Genomic DNA, 16,361 nt, shown 5'->3' on the forward strand with positions numbered 1-16,361 from the left:
ACTACATTACCTGCTGATCTTAGATCAGAGAGCCCCCTGAGCCTATGAATCTCACCTGTATATCTTGGTGTAGATAGCCCCATGGCTATGAGTTCTGAGTCAGAAGGAGCCTGTACCTTATGTCTAGTCTATGAAATTACAACTTGCTGTTTTCTAAAACCACGTGAATCATTTCCTTGCAATAAATCTCTCTATGTACACAAACGAGGAATCTTGGTGGTGTAGAGGGTTACACATTGGGCTGCAAACCACCAGACTATCACTTTGAACCCACCAGTCACTCTAAGAGAGAAAGATGAGCATTTCTACTCCTATAAAGAGTTACAGTCTTGGAAGTCCACAGGGGCAGCTCTATCCTGCCCTGTAGTGTTGCCATGACTTGATGGTTTGGTTTTGGGTTTGGTACCAAAAAGAACTGGTGCATTTTCAATAATTGTATATGACTATGTATATAAATGGAAAAACAGCAGTGTGTGTGTGTGTGTTTGTGGGTAGTAAGAGAGCTGACAAACACAAATGCATGTTTGTTGAAGCAACGTTGGAAGCACTCACTTGTCTATGCAAAGAGGACCATAGTCATGCCCATTCCAAAGAAAAGTGAGCCAACAGAAAGTGGGAATTATCTAACAGTATCATTTAAATTACATATAAGTAAATCGGATTGATATAATTTTTAAATGATTGCAATGGAGCATGGACAAGACGTTGCCTGAAATTCAAGCCAGATTCAGAAGAGGATGTGGAACAAGGACAATCATTGCAGATCTCAGAGGGATCTTGATGGAAACAGAGGATGCTAGAAAGAAGCTCATTTGTGTTTCATTGACCCACGCACTGGCATTCGACTTTGTGGATCATGACAGACTATAGGTAATATCATAAAGAATGGAACTCCAGGACATTTATTTGTGCTCTGGAGGAACCTGTTCGAGACAGTCATTCAAACAGAATGAAGGGGACACTGCACGAAGGGGAGCAATCAGTCAAGCTGTGCATCAGGGCTGTGTTCTATCACCATGCTGATTCAATCCGTGTCCTAGTCAAATGATCTGAGAAGCTACACTATGTGAAGAGCCCAGCATCTGGATTGCAGGGAGGTGCATTAACAGCCCTCCGATTTGCATGAGATATCCATCAGATTGGCCCTACAGCAAAAGTAGGCAAGAGTGGGGTGGCCATCACCTTCCTTACCAAAGAGGACTCTGCTATGTTCTACGAGCTGACGCAAGCCATCTTGGAGAGCCCTGTGTCCTCCTGTGTCCCAGTACTGGCCAGCACTATCCTCACCAAGAAGCGCTGGGAAGAGCGCATCTTCACCTGACCCTGCGTTCTTCCTCAGGTTGTAAGGTCATTCTCTGGAATTCCCTCATGCTGGTTCTCCAGAACCCTCACCTCCTTCTGGCAGGAGCCTATGAAACAAGAAGAAGGAGAAGAGGACACAGGACATTATCAATTGCACCAACACATAAGGAAAGACAAAAATCTGCACAACTGGATCAATAAAAAGCATCACAATAAATAGAGAAAACATTGAATTTCTCAGAAATTTATTTTTTCTTGTATGTACAATTAACATCCAGGTAAACAGCAGTTAAGACATTTAATATTGTATTGGATTAGGCAAATAAAGAGGCCTCTTTAGGTGTTAGAAAGAAAAGATGCAGTTTGAAGGCTAAGATGTTCTCGACCCAAGCCAGGGTATTTTCAATTGCCTCATATGTATGGGCAGTGACTAAAGAGAATCAAAGCAGAACTGATGCCTTTGGTTTATGATGCTGTTGAAGAATGTTGAATATACCACAGACTGCAAGTGTGTAGATCTGTTTCTGGAGCTTAACCATCTGGCTGCATGGTGGTTGTTATATGTTATACGTCATCGTCACATGGACCCCAAGTTTTCATTTAAATTAGATAACAGGCAGCTATTTTTAGCAGGTCATCAAGGATACCCTCAGATAAGGTCTCTAGTTGACCATGAAGCCTAAGGGCGAAACCACTCCTTCATAAGTATCCCTGTGAGTTGTTATAACCACATTGCTGGTTTTATGCTCAGAAAGAATTCAAATGGAGTCTGACTGTCAAGATTAAAAATTATATTAAGAAGTTCAGGAAGGAAAAGAATGTCTGGAGACATCATGAAAGAAATTGTACAATTATGCTTGACATGATTGAACAGTGGAATGATATAACATATGTATTAATTCCCAAGCTACAGTAAATTAAAAATAAATAAATAAAAAGCATAGATGCAAGAATGAGTCCTGATCACTACAACCTAGCTCCAATTTATGAGCATTTAGTTCTTACCTCATGGCCCTGCTTGATACTCAACTTCATGAAGTGATCACTGAACTTAAGGGTGCTACAGCAAGTGTTGGGAAGAAAGCAGATGGTGCCCAGCTATCAACTGAAATAGTGCCTGGGGTCTGAAAGGTTTGTATTCAAACAAGCAGCCATCTAACTGAGAAGCCAACTATGTCCACACAGAAGAAGCACACCAGCTTGTATGACCCAACAGTGACAATTACAAAGTTCAAATAGGGTGAAGAGAAAAGTATCTGAGCTAAAATTATGAACATCCAATTTGGAGAAGGATACGGAGGACCATGGGGGACCCAAGCCCATCTGTGGAGTATCAAGTCAGACCTAGCCACTGGCAGATCCACTCTAGCCAAAGGCCAAAGTCCGAACAGCCTTACTATCAGGCAAAGACCCTTGTAATCCTGATTATGTGTGATTGAACTAGGTACCAGGCCAGTTGTCCTCCCTATAGAAGTGACCTGAATTCACACTGGGTGCAAGTGTCTCTTCGATATCCCATGACTGAAATTTCTTCCCTGGCTTTTTGAACTTTATTTTAATATGACCTTATCCTTACCACCTTAGTGCGATTTGTCTTGCACTGTTTTCTGTTGGGTTTCCCAGCTGTGAAGCACAGGAGGCATGGATTTAGGATGATAATAACTGATACGAGGTGGTGTAGGGAATGCAGGGGTGGGGGGTGGGCATGGGGAGGGAAAGAGGATTGGGGGAGTGAGCAATGAGGGTAGGGGTGGGGAGGGAGCACTAGAACTGATAGTGATTCACAGCTTAGTTCAAAGATGATGTGACCATGAGAATGGGGAGGAAGGCTCTAAGATAGATGTGAGGGAACCCGTGAACTGTTCAATTGTGAGATATGGGAATTATATGCCAAAAAAACTGTTGATCCATTTGTAATTGTTTTTCCTGGTGTACTTTGTGCGATTTGAATTCTATTTTTGCCCCCTGATGGCTCCCACTTAGCATGCTAGCATGCGCTGTCCTGTTAGCTTGTGTTGATTAGTTTGTTTTCCCCCTATTTATCTGAAGGTTTACACAAGGAGCCATGAGTTTGCTATTTTTTTAAAATTTATTATTATTATTTTTTAGTTTGCTATTATTGCACTACACACTACATTTCCTTATATGTTTTGGTCTATTGCCAGACATTTCATTTTATACCTTGATCTGTTTGTTTATTCGTGCGTCAGAAAGGACTGTTTAAGTGCTGAGCTATGTAATATATTTCAGCCTTGAGGAGAGGTAAGCCTTATGCATTTCCGTGTACTGTTAACAGTGCTTTCACTTACTTATTTTTAAAATGAACTTTCGTATTATGTTATCTCTCTACTTATTGCTGCATTATTATAGTATCTATTAAAAGGGTCAGCAAAATTGGGAAGAATTGACGTTTTGATTATGTTACCTCTTTCCTAACGTAAAGTTTGCTTTTTTCTTTGTTCAGTTCTTCTGTTGCATCCATCAAATATTTTTTTAAAGGGTTCTCCCTGTAGCTCTTCATTCTTTTTGTTAGTCATTCTATAGCTTTTGTTCCTATTGTAAATAGAATGATCCTTGATATTAATGTGAGTGGAAATCACTCCTTAGTACCAGGGTTGTAAGAATGACTTCTTACAGGATCAGATGATGCTACACAGTGAAATGAAACAAGTTTATCATCGAATAATTTTGTTGTTGTCATTGTTGAATTTGTGCATTGATCAGTTCAACCATTTCTACATGGACTGTTCAGTGATGCTGATTATAGTCTTCAGTTGTGCTACCCCTTGACAAGATGGAATGGCCCAGTGACTGTTAACAATGGGCTCTAACATCACGCTATTGAGCAGGATGCAGGACCGTTAGTCAGTAGGAATTGGAGCCACCATGATGGCACCTAGCAACCATTTGATGTAAAGATGATATCAGGAGATTACAGAAAGGGAACCATGGTGGTGTGGGGGCTATAGCTTGTTGTGTTCATCTAGGTAGACTAGAGAAACAAATCCATGGACACACATATACATATAAGGAAGGGGTTCATATACACGAGCAATAGTACATTAAGAAAACATCCCAACCCAGTCCAGTCCAAGGCTATAAGTCTGATATTAGCCCATATGTCCGATACCAATCTATAAAGTCCTCTTCAGACTCACAAAACATATGCAATGATGCCGAATGCAAGATAATCACAAGCCAGTGGATAGAAAGTCTTTGGGTCCAATGGCATTGTAAGCATCTCAGCACTGGCATCTCGGTGACTTCTATGGCTTCAGAGGTCTGGTTGCGTCCATGTGGCTTGTCCAGCTCAGGGCACTAGGGCAGTATGTATCTTGTCAGCTGCAATGTCTCCCAGGGAGTGGCAAAGAGAGGTGTGTCCCGCCTCCAAGGAGGAAGTGCCGGATTTCCCAGAATTCTCAGGAGAAGGCCATGCCCACACAGAGGCCTCATTGACGATGATCTGATTGACAAGCTAGACTCCACCCCTACCCTTTTAATCCTCAGATTGACAAACGATTATATATCTACCACACTTGTGTTGCTAAATGCAAGGTCAGTAGCTCGATCACAGCAGGTTTTCCAAGGAAGAAAGAAGAAACCTTCTATACCTCTGAAAATGTACAGTCTCAGAAACCCAAGTCTGTTCTGTCCTATAGGTTTGCTATAAGTAGAAAATGATTCCATGGCAGTGGGGAGTGAAAAAGACTCCAGCAAGTCTGGATCCCACGGAAATTTGAAATTTTGTTCCTTAGTTTTTGCCCTTGTGATTAGGACTCTTCCAGAGACTTGTATCAAAATGTTCCACAGTGTCGGCCAGGCATTGTCCAGGTCCTGTGGTCTCGTGGAGAAGAAGGAAGTGTTTATAGGGCAAATTACCCATGCATTCCCTTTTCTTCCACTGTTCTTGACTTTTTTCCCCTTTGTTGATACTAGCAAATAAAAATCATTTGTTGAAGTGTCATTCAAGGATTATAAACAATAAAATCCAAAATCAGAGGAGACACTCATATTAGAGTTTAAATTCTGAGCATGCAGATAATGAGGGTTAAAATAAAAATCCCAAATCAATTTGCGGAGTCCCCACATGGATTTAGCCTCTGGTGAATCCCCTATGACCACTCACCAGGGATGTGCATAGCCTTACCTTTTCTTTTTTTACATTTTATTAGGGGCTCATACAACTCTTATCACAATCCATACATATACATACATCAATTGTATAAAGCACATCTGTACATTCTTTGCCCTAATCATTTTCAAAGCATTTGCTCTCCACTTAAGCCCTTTGCATCAGGTCCTCTTTTTTTTTTTTAGCCTTACCTTTTGTGTTAGTCATGGTACACTAGAGAAACAAATTCATGGAGACACTCGTATGTGTATAAAAAAGAGGTTTGTAGACAAGAGCAGTTGAATACTGAGAAAACATCCCAGCCCAGTCCAGATCAAGTCCATAATTCCGATATTAGCCCATATGTCTGATACCAATCTATAAATTCCTCTTCAGACTCATGAAACACATGCAAGGACTCCAAATGCATGAAGATCACAGGCCAGTGGGTAGGAAGTCTTGTGGATCCAATAGCATTGCAAGCATTTCAGTGCTGGCAGAGGTCTCCACGTGGCATCTCCAGCTCCAGAGGTATGGCTCCATCAACCTCTCTTCACAGGGAAGTCTCCCAGGGAGTGAGCATGTGTCCTGCCTCCAGAGAGCTACTTCTTTCCTTAGCAGCTCCAAATGAGGTCATCAAGCTGCAGGCTGATTGACAGACTAAACTCCACCCCTTCACTCTGAATCCTCAAATTGACACCACAACTGTAGACAAGTGCACTGAAAAGTGGGTTCCTGCAGATATAGTTGGGTTAAAATTTAACATCATAATCTGCCTTTCTTTTTGACTGATTTTTAATTTGTTCTAGTTTCTATTATATTCTGCTTTCTTTTGGATTGAAGTTTTTCTGTATTTCGTGTTGTTGTAATTCTTTCTTTTGGTATAATTATCTTTATTTGAAATCTAGGATATGTAATCCACAGAGAAAGTAAATATATTAAGAATTCTTTAGGGTTATGACAGGGAAGGGTCGGGGGCAGGGGTGGCAGTGGCGGGTGTGAGAAGATAATTGTCACGATTAGAGTAACATTTCTTAATAAATCTTTTCTACACTCATCTCTATGACTCCAAACCAAATGATTGAGTGGGGCTATGCTAATAGGGTGTGTGTGACACAAACGGGATAGGTCCGCTTTCCTGACTACCTCCTTGCCTATAGGGATAGGGCATCTTTAAAGCAGTGGCAGAGACAAGAGGAACCTTGAGGACCTGGAAAGAAAACGTCTAAAGTCTCTACCTGAAGTGATGGAGGCTGCAGAGACCAGCTGCATCACGAACTGCGGCTCAAAGGAGCACCACCGAGATGACGGGGGACCTTCTCCTTCTCTGCCTTGAGATATGGAACTGTGGGACTGTGACAGGTGGGCTAGCTTCTTGGCTCGTGGAAGCAAATGCCAAGAGACCACATACCCGAAAGACTTGGCTATCATGTGGCTGAGAAAGTATGTGCCAGAGAGACTAGGCTATCAGCCAAGGAGTCCAATAACTGAATCTTTACTGCTTGCTTATCCTGACTGTGGCAACCTATTAATTTTCCCAATAACCCCTCTTCACCATGAACATTGTCTGTGAGTTCTGTGTGGTCATTGCAACACATTATCTAAGCTAGCTTAGATGTAGAGGGTCGTGGGAGGAACAATTGGTGGTAGGATAGGTAAGAGGGATGAGTCATGAAGGCATATCTGACCCCTGCCTATGGCAACAGGAAGCCAGAGGAGGTCAGATAAGGCCCCCATTGCTGCTTACTGCATCAGTAATAATGGGTCCAAGACTGAAGAAAATGTTTTCAAATGGATTGTGGTGGTGATTACACAATTCTTTTTAAAAATCTTTAAACCATTGAATTGTAGGATTACATATCAATAAACCTGTGAAAATAAATAAAAATACTAAAACAAAACAAAACCCTTTTTAAAAAAACTTTGAATGGCCACTTGCAAAGATTTATTTTGAGCAAAACTTCTTCCATCATACTTTAAAAACTTGAGTTCTAGTTAATAGACTATTTTCGGACAGTTTATAACTTGGATAGATTACCCTTTCCAACTTCTCATTTTTTATAGATAATTTAAAAAGAGTAAATACTTTTCTTTGGGCAGATATCATTATTTTATTGTTTTAAAGAAGAATATTATAAATAAGCATATCTACTATATAAATATTACCAGTGGATAAAGCTTACAAGCGCCTACAAAGATACAGATAATCATCTTTTCCTTAGAGACAGAATTCTGACTTGGTTTTTAAGTGGTAATGCATTCAATGACCACCGCATTTACAACAACAGCTGAAGGACTCTTTTTCAGCTTCCTGCGATGTCAGAAATATTCATTTCACTAAATGTTGGCTCAATGAGATATCAGGAAAATCATTATGTGATGTTTCAAAAAATGTTCCTTACAGAGATTCAGTTGGGAATTATGCCCAATTTCTCTCCCCTTTTAGTCCTTGTAAAGTGAAAGTTTTCACAGAGGGTGCCGTCACCATCTTGGAACATGTGTTTGCTCTAGAAAATGGAAAGCACCATAGGGTGGCTAAGATACGGAGGGAGAAGTTAGTAGGAACCTGGGTCCCTGGTGACTGTGCAGCTATAATACCGGTCCCGAATTGCCTAGCTTTGTACTTTAATGTAAGAGGGAAATAAAACTCTGCTTTGTTCCAGCCACTGTTATTTTGGGTTTTCTGCTAAATGAGGCATAAACTTACCCTGACTGATACACTGCCAGAAAGAATAACTTCAGGAAAAAAATCTAGCCAAGTCAACTTTCTTATTTAAGCACCTTCTAACATTTAACTGATTTTTTGCTTACATCCATATACAGAAAGTAAATCGATAAGCGATCAAGTATATATTTTATAATCAGTTTATTTGGGGTCTGTAGTATCAAGTTACATGTTCGGCTGCTAACCCAAACCACCAGCCACTCCTCAGGAGGAAGATGTGGTTTTCTACTACTGTGAAGAGTTACAGTGTTAGAAACCCACACAAACAGTTCCACCCTATCTTATAAGGTTGTGATGAGTTGGAATCAACTCAATGGCAGTTTTTTTAATATATATACCATGAAGCCAATTATCCAAATAGAAATTATTTCTGACTTTAAAATATGTACTTTTTATAATGAATGTTGTCAGGGGAAGCCAGCCCCTAACACATCATTACGGGTCCGGTAGGCGCAATTGTACAGCGATAATAAGTAAAGATCATAGTGAAGTTACAGAGAGCATGAGACATAGAAGAGAAGTATTGAAATAAATGGAGTCAGACACGATTCATGGTAGTATACTCACCTCAGCCCCGCCTGATGGTCCACGTGGAGGTGGAGGGAGAGATATTTACTGCTAGCCCAGACTTTTTATCTTCTCTGGGAACATGCAAGCCCCCTAATTACAGGTGAGGACATAGGTCACAGAAAGTGGCTGTGCTATAGGTAATACAGTAATGAGAGGGAATGGTATAGGGACATACACACAATAGGAAGAGGAGGGGAAAAAATAGGAAGAGGAGGGATTGGGGGTATATATATGCCAAGATGGGCAGATCCTAGGTTTAGGATGGTGGCTTAACTTTGACCTATTCTCTAGATCTCCATAGGAACCATTGTCAGTCGGGTGTAAACCCCACCTATAGGAACCAAATAGATGACTGCAGGCATCCATTGTCCTTAACAGCAGGGAGTGGGGCCCACTGCAGTCTGGCAACTGATCACCTTCAGGGAGGATGCCTGTGAGCATCTGACCTCCCCCCACAGAATGTCTTTATTTTCAGACAAAAACTTCAACTGTTGTCAAATGTCCAGTATCCATACACTTTCTCCCATTCATGCATAAGTTGGAATGGGGATAAAATATTTTATACAAAAATCTTGATTCTTTCATAAACTCACTTCTTGCAAAATAATTAGGCCTTGAGTATGAAAATAGAATGTTTTAGTCTGGGGAGACTAGAGAAACAAAATTCATAGACACTCATTTTATAAGAGAGCTTTATATAAAGGGTAAGTGTACATTAAGAAAGCCTCCCAACCCAGGGCTGTTCAAGCCCATAACTCCAACATTAGCCCATATGTCCAACACCAATCTACAAAGTCCTCCATCTCACAAAACACACGCAATGACCCCGACTGCAGGAGGAAAGCTGAATCAGGGAGCGTGTAAGCATCTCAGCACTGGCAGGGGTCTCCACACAGCTGCTCCAGCACCCAGGGCTGCATCAGGAAAGGTCCATGTGGCTTCTCCTCAGGGATGTCTCACAGGAAGTGAGCCTTGCCAGGTAAAGCAGGAAATTGGCTAAGGCAGCCGCACCCTGGTTTTATCATCAGAGAATAAGAGACAAGACAGGCGAGGCTCACCAATCATTTATCCCTCTGTCCTTCAATTAAACTACCCTTAAATTAATCTCACATGTGTTCATTGGCCACATTGACACAATAAACCTTAACTATCACAGGATGAAAATACTCTTTGGCTTATGTTCTTTTACATTTAAAAACTATTAAATTGGTGCTGACTTCTTTGATGGTTAAAATCCATTACTCTGTCCCATAGCAGCACGTAAGAATATCTTCAGGTTCTAGTCAGAAAGTGTAATATTGAATTCACAGCCATTTAGTACAAAGCAAATCCTACTGAGTACAATATTATTTATGAAAAATAGCTTGAATAACGCACAGGACTTCCTATCTTCAGATAATCTGAAATCCCTTCTTAATTTAAGCAAATTATCATACATCTGGATTATTTTCTTTTAGGCAGTGGCTTCTACATTTTTTGTAGTAAACTCATTTGTTTGCTTCTATGATGCTGGAAGTTAGGCTACGAGTATTTCAAATACCAACAGACACCCTTCGTAGGCAGGTTTCACTGGAGCTTCCAGACTAAGACAGACTAGAAAGAACAGTCTTGAGATCTTCTGAAAATTAAGTATTGGAAATCTTGCGGATCACAACATAGCACTGGTAGAGGATGATGAGCCCCCTGGTTGGCAAACATGCAAATAATCATGAAGATGGTACAGGATTGGGCAATCTTTTGTTCTGCAACATAGAAGGTAGTCATAAATCAGAACTAACTCAGTGGTAATTAAAAACACAGTGATTTTTCTTCACATATGCTTTGTTATAACAAAGTTGCTAAAATTGAAGAGGGCTTGAAACATTAATAGGGCAAGATATGACCAAACAACAGTCTATAAATTATCAAGGGCTCATGAGGGAGGGGAGAGCGGGGAGGGAGGGGAGAAAAAAAAGAGGACCTGATGCAAAGGGCTTAAGTGGAGAGCAGATGCTTTGAGAATGATTGGGGCAGGGAATGCGCAGATGTGCTTTATACAATTGATGTATGTATATGTATGGATTGTGATAAGAGTTGTAAGAGCCCCTAATAAAATGTAAATATATATAGATAGATAGATTCCAGCCTTCAGTGTCAATCACACGTCAACATAAAGAAAATAAAAACACTCACAACTGCACCAATAAGTAGCATCATGATAAATGGAGAAAATATTGAAGTTGTCAAGGATTTAATTTTACATGAATCCATAATTAATGCCTAGGAAAGTACCAGTTTCCCCCTGCCATCAAATGAACTCTGTCTCATAGTGACCTTATATATGGTTTCTGAGACCGTCAATCCCTATTGGAGCAGTGTCCTCTCCCTCCGTGGAACAGCTGGTGCGGGTGAACCACTGGCCTTGCAATTAGTAGCCCAGGGCTTATTCCACAGCACCACCAGCCCCCCTTGCTCATGACAGCAGCAGTCAAGAAATCAAATGATATAAGGGAACATCTGCTACATAAGACCTCTTCAAAGTGGTAAAAAGCAAAGATATCTTTGAAGACTAAGTTGTTCTTGATGCAAGGCTAGGATTTTTAATTGCCTCTAATGTATAGGAAATCTGGGTGATGAATACAGAATACTGAAGGAGAATTGGTGCCAGGGAAGAACATTGAAGATATCCCGGACTGTCAGACGATTGAACAAATAGTTCTCAGAAGAAGCATGACCAGAGAGCCCCCTAGAAATGAGGACAGTGAGACTTCCTTGGGCATATTATTAGAAGGAATTAGTCCCCAGAGAAAGCATCATACTTCATAGAGGGTCAAAGACAAAGAGCTTGATTTGCTCTCATTGGACTGACACAGTGGCTGCAATAATGGGCTGTCTTCAGATAGGTGCTCTAGAGAAGCAAAAGCAGTGAAGCTCAAATGGATGGGTGGGTGGGTGGGTGGATGGATGGGTGACTGGGTGGGTAAGTGGATGGATGGATAGATAGACAGAGACAGAAATACAGAGAGTAGAGAGCGAGAGAGAAGTTTGTATCAAAGAAATGACTCACACAATTGTAGAATGGGGAAATTTCCATCCATGGGTCAGATATTAGACTAGAGGCTTCTCCTGACTTATACAGCAGTGACTGATGAACTCAAGAGGGGCAAGAATACTGGAAGGCTTCGGAGGTGAATGACTCCAAGACTGACAGGTAGATGAGAAGCCACTGTTGTCCAAGGTCAGCAAGCAATATGACAGGCCATTGAATCGTGTCCAAAGAACGGGAGGTTGATAAGCCAGGATGCAGACCCAGCAAAGAGCAAGCAAGCTTTTCCATAGCTACTGTTTGTATTGGAAGCAGGCCTCAGTCTCAAGGAGATCTCAGTATGAGGGACTAGGAGGTCTTAACCACTGAAAATCCTGGCCCACCTATGTTGACACAGGCCTTTTTAACAATTACAGGCTCAAACACAGATTGATTATGAGGATGGCATACAACTGGGCAATGGTTTGTTTTGTTTTGCCTTGGTGAGCATGGGGTCTCTAAAGTCTCAACCATCTCAACCATACCTAACAGCAACATTATAATATTTGTCTCCATTAAAAGATATTATAAGTAAGAGTTCTGTGGATTTATAATATCCACTATAAAGCTATAGAGTAATGCTGAAGTCCAGTGGGTTACATGCTTGGACACTCTCAGCTTACAATTGTCAGCCCTGGATAGCCTCTAAGACATTCTCTGTCCTCTAGGTCAGTGTGAGGCAAAATAGATCCAATGGCAATGAATTTGGTTTGATGTAAATCTATGGTTCAATCAACTTTTACATTACAAAACATGATATTCTGAAGTCACACAGAATAATTGAGTTTCAGTACATAGCATTATTCTTTCATTGTGCACTTCATTAAGTTTTATTAAGTAAGTTGTTTATTTCTATGGATGGTAAAATTATTTGTTGTGTATTCTCTGACAGCTTTTTCTGAAAATAAAAATGAATAACTCAGTTTAATGTTGTCTTGTTCTCAGACTTTACTGCTTGTCCTTTTTCATGCCTATTACTCCAGTGATAGGAAACTAGCTCTATAGAGGAAAGATTTGACAAGCCGTGACCATAAAGATTACAGCTCGGTTCTGTGACACCGGGGGCAACCAAGAGTTGCAATCAACTGTACAGCAATGGATTATTCCAATCATATTTTCCTCCTTTCCTCATCTTTTTAACCTTGTCTCTTGGGAGTAAAGGTAAATAATGACACTGGGATGCTTCTATTCTTCTCGGCAGAAGAGAGTGGGCCAATTTTGTTGAGCCTTCAAGGAAAAGGAGCTTCAAAACCACAGTCTCTCAGAATAATTCTCCTAAGAGAATTGCTGAAGCTGCTCGATATTTTTGCACTAATATTGACTCGGGGTAACCCCGTGTGCCGGAGTAGTACTGGCCTACAGGGTTTTCTAGGTGGTGATCCTCACAAAAGCAGATCTTTCTTTCACAGAGTTGTTGAATGAGTTACAATGATCAACTTTTTAAGCGTCTGAGAGCTTAATCATTGAGCCTGATGAATCAGGTCTCCTAAGAGAATTATAATTTCTCATGTGTTTGTATGTAAGGAAAACAATGTAGTTGTTTATATTTTAGAATTGTTATCTTTTAAAATTCGTGTTTTACTTGCTTTCCTTAAGATAGTTCACATAACTTCAAATCCAGAAGAGGAATACTACCCGAGGTTCAGCCCTCAGTGCACGTCCTCGGGTGCTGCCAACACTATGTTTTATTTGTATGCTTCTGTATAAATGAACATACATCAACTTGTTTTCTAATTTTTTCTTAATTTATGGCAGTTAAAATCAGCATAATTAACCACTTTGAAGTGAACAATCAAGTAGTGTTTAGTCACCATGTTGGGCAGCTACCAAGTCTATTTAGTTCTGAAACATTTTCGTTGCTCCAAAATAGAACTCCATCCTCATGAAATGGTTATTTCTTATCCACCATATCACTTCCTATCCAACTTTTCCCCTCAACATCCCTGCAAGCATTCATCTGCATCCCATTTCCATGGATTTAGCTATTCTGAATAGTCTATTTAAATGGAATCATATAATTTATAAGTTGTCTAGCTTTCCATCCAGTTCTCAAAACTATCCATTATGGAGCTTTCTCTATATCAACACATAGAGTACTTATTCTTTGCTTTGACTGCAGAGTATTCAATTCTGTGGCTGAAATATTAATTTATTTAACCGATATTGCTATTCAAGTTGTTCCTGGTGCACTCTTTAAATTATTAAGGTAAGCAATAATATTTCCAAGGAAAACTTTGTATAGACCCAATTTCCCCGTTTCAGTACATTTGTAAGCTTAGAATTATAGAATTTTAACTTTTGGCTGCATTGCTCATATATTTTAAATATTGATGGACATTGCCAACTTGATGTCCATTAGTGTTTGCTGTAGTACTAATTTGCATTCCTCCAGCTATCTGTGCATTCATTGCTTTCTTAAAAAATAGTGTTATTGGCACATAATTCACATCATACAATTTAATCATTCAATCATATTAAAAAGAGTTCTGCTATTACCACAATTAGTTTCAGAATATTTTTCTTATCTTCCTTATTATTATTAGATCCTCCTTTCTCCCTTGTGGTAGATACATAATCTCCTGTCAACTTGCGAAGGGGTAGAATCCAGCCTGTCAATCAGGTCATAGCCAATGAGGCCTCCTGAGGATTCTGGGAACTCCTGTCTTCCTCCCTGGAGGCAGAGCACACACTCTTTCTGTTTCCCCTCCCTGTGAGACATTCCTGTTGACAAGTCAGATGGAGCTATGCTGTTGGCAGCCAGAGCTTTGGCTGGAGGAGCCATGTGGAGAGCCTCACCAGCACTAAGATACTTCCACCACCACTGGATCCCCAAGACTTTCTAACCACAGGTCTGTGATCTCCTGCACCTGGCATCATTGCATGTGTTGCATCAGTCTGAAGAGGAATTTGCAGACTGTTATCAGACATATGGGCTAGTATGAACTTATGGGCTTGATCTAGACTGGGCTGGGATGTTTTCTTAATATACGATTACTCTTTTATATAACTTTTTCATAAATGCATATGAATGTCTATGAATTTGTTTCTCTAGTCAACCCAGACTAACACAGCCCTCATCCTCCACTGCCATGTCCTTAGGCAATTATTAATCTAATTATTGTCTATAAATTCATCTATCCTGAATTTCATATACAGAAAATTATACAAAACAAAACCAGGAAGCAGATTTTTTTTCTAAAAGCAAACATTGACTAGATAAAATAGAAACATCTCAATAGAAAAGAAACCACAAATATTAAAAACTGAAATAACTTTAAAATGGGTCAAAAGGGAGATCAACTGATAAGGCACTACATTTTAACCTAGTTACATCTGCGATAATCTATTATTCTCTCTGATAGCAACACCGTTCGCATCCTTGCACTATGATCAGAGGAGATTCATCAAAAGCTTAATCCATGTGGGGATCCTGGAAATATATTTGGGCTTCTACTGTCTCCCATAGCCTTCTGCAAACTGGGTGTTCACATAATAAACTCTGACCTCATTCCTTGCTTCACTTTTGGATTGTTTACAATCCTTGGATCACAGAGACTGGTGTGTTTCTTCTGCGATGACTTAGTTGGTGCCTCACCCAGAGGGCAGCTTTTGGTAGTCAAGCCTTTAGAGTACCAGCACTATTCTCCCTGATAACGGAACACCATCTGGTTTCTGCACCGCAGTTTGCTATACCCGTATCTCAGGACTCTCTTCGTGAGGGTGGGTATCGAGTAGGAGACAGACGAGCACTTGCCACTGTCACACCACTTGGTTGACTGCTGCATGACCTGCCCCCTTCCCACTCCCATCGCAGAAAGTCTACTAGTGATGGATTTTAGAATGTATTCTTACGTTCCCAAGATCAGGATGTTGTAATCAACCTTGTTGTTTTTAACATTGTTCCTTTTGATGTTGTAACCACGATGTTATCATTAATCTTACTAATTTCATTTTGTTAACTAGGATGTTATAATCAATCCTGCTTTGCTATTATGGTTTTGTAACAGATGTACCCTGCTTTGAGCTAAAGAATGTGGATATTATTTTTTTTCTGCTTCTGTCATACCTGTTCATGCCATAGGAAAATCCCTAATAAATGGTTCTTTGCCTATATAAGCTGACTATTATTTCCACTTGGGACTGTAAGAATTAATTCTTCTTAGATTGGGGTTAGAATTAAGTGAGAGCCTAAATACACTCCTTTATCTATGGTTTATATATGTCTCTGGTTCACTTTAGAGACAATATAATCATTTTATGACAAAGAACATTATAAATTGTCCCCTGGGGCATAAAGTAATTCTATTGATACTGCCATTAATTTAGCCAATGGTATAGAATTTAAAACACTTTTGAGAAAAGGAAATTATACAAATATAAACCAGCTTCAGATGGCAGTACATGAATTCTCACTTGTACAGATTAAACTCTTCAGTAACTGAAGGCTGCTTACATGAAGAGTGGTAGTGAACGACTGAGCAAAATTTTCAATCACACTCATTCACAAAGCTGAAATCACACCTACGAGAGTAATATACAGGTCAGAAGAAAGCAAGGAAGGAGGGCATTAAAATAGTAAATCTATGGTA

General features: G+C 40.1%; 1 pseudogene; it reads left to right on the forward strand.

Annotated features, from left to right (window-relative positions):
* Nucleotides 1-1,321, forward strand: part of LOC142440627 (dual specificity protein phosphatase 12-like) — a 45,173-nt pseudogene extending 43,852 nt beyond the window's left edge.
* The last annotated feature ends 15,040 nt before the right edge of the window (nt 1,322-16,361 follow it).

This window comes from Tenrec ecaudatus, chromosome 2, assembly GCF_050624435.1.
Source record: "Tenrec ecaudatus isolate mTenEca1 chromosome 2, mTenEca1.hap1, whole genome shotgun sequence".
NCBI lineage: Eukaryota > Metazoa > Chordata > Mammalia > Afrosoricida > Tenrecidae > Tenrec > Tenrec ecaudatus.